Raw genomic sequence first — 1,787 nt, forward strand, 5'->3', positions numbered from 1 at the left:
TGCACGTGGGACTCTAAAATTGACTTTATCTACACATTCTACAATCAAAAGCCAAAAAGAAGCCACAAAAAAAAAAAAACTCGCGTTCACCTTTCGGAGGAAGTGAGGTCCAGTCCACAGGAATGTAGAGCGATGCTGCAGCCTTTTACAGGAGAGTCGGTCTGATACGGTGCAGGTGGTAGCGCCACAGACAGGGATCTGAACCATCCAACGACGCGTAAAAGCCCTGCGAGTGTGGCTGAAAACGAGGCAGTGTTGGGTGAACGGCAGCAGAGGCGGGAGTAACGTGCTTTCTCTCTCTCTCTCTCCCTCTCTCTCTCTCTCTCTCTTTTTGCCTTCAATTGGTCTCTGTGTGGAGACTTCGCGTCTTCCAGAGACGAGCAGAGGCAACAGCCGCGACGAGTGGATGAGCGCCGAAGTGGTGCTCACCTCTCCAGCAGCTGAGCGCTACTGAACAAAAGAGTGCTCCGCAGGCTCTCTATTCAAATAGCTGGAGAGGGATGGAGGGGGATGCAGGCTGAGGGGGTAGGAGTAAGGGAGTGTGGAGGGAGGGAGGGGGGGGGGGTGCCTTTGGTCCTGAGGTTGAGGTATAGATCTGGAGTTCCTGCATAAACTGAATTCAAAACCGTGTTAATATATGGGGACTACATGGCTGGTATGTCATTGCTTGTTCAGTGTGATAAATTATCGGATGTGGTGCACAACACCCACATAGTTATTGGTCCCGAATCCCCCCTGATGTAATTTATGAGACAGGCAGAAAGAGGATTTGGTAAGAAAGGACGTGATTTGGCACCGCTGCTTCTGTAGGGCTCATAATCCTGTTTTTGCCTTTTGTCTCAGTGGTGTAATTAATAACCTCGGGGGTAGCGTTACCTTGTTTGGCAGCAGTGACCTCGACCTGAGTTTTACTTGCTCTGGGATGGCTTAGGCCATCAAATTAGATTAGCCTAATGCACAAATTGCCTGGGATTTAGTTGGCAGGGTTGAGCAGCAAAGGTTGAATCCATATTTTTCACCTGAATGAGAATTTGACCTAAAGAAAAAAAAAAGCATGGCAGGCCAACTTTTCGTCACTGTTTGCCTTCTGGGTATTGTAGTCTCCGAGATGGCAGTTAACATCAAGATAATTACTATTGTCCTTGTAAAAGTGCAGTTGGAGAGTGATGCCTATAGTCTTTTTTTTTTAAAAAAGGGGGGGGGGGGGGGGCTTGCAAAAGTGAAGCTGGTATACGTTCATAGGCACCGCTTTGTTGCATATAAAGAATAATGATCCCCCACGAGACGCCATGCCATGTTCAGGGAGATACACGCTTTGTTCAGCAGAGTTCTTTAATTTAGGCATAACTCGCATTATTTTTTGTTGGTTTTACACACACACACACAAAAGCAATTTTCTATAGGCAGAGAATATTGTCATCACATGGCAGCAGTATAGGCTTACTTTTTATAACTTAAGGATGGTATAATGAAGGTCACTGCTGGGAAAACTAGCTGTGCCTCCCTGCATGGAGACTCATGGAGCTATCCATGGTGCTGAACCACTACTATTGAGGAAACTTTGAAAATCACATTCATCATATCTTCTAATCAGCAAACATAAGGCATCCACATTCTTTAAGCACAGTGTCCAGCATCAATGGACTTATAAGACACCAAACATTACACTATCGCACAAAAAAGAACTTCTATCACTCTACAAAATCAAACCTTCCACTAAACCTGCCTCTCTTAAAAGACTTTACGTTCCTCCTCATTCAACCAGATCAACACATCAGACATGAAAG

Source organism: Scomber japonicus, chromosome 7 (assembly GCF_027409825.1).
Source record: "Scomber japonicus isolate fScoJap1 chromosome 7, fScoJap1.pri, whole genome shotgun sequence".
Lineage (NCBI taxonomy): Eukaryota > Metazoa > Chordata > Actinopteri > Scombriformes > Scombridae > Scomber > Scomber japonicus.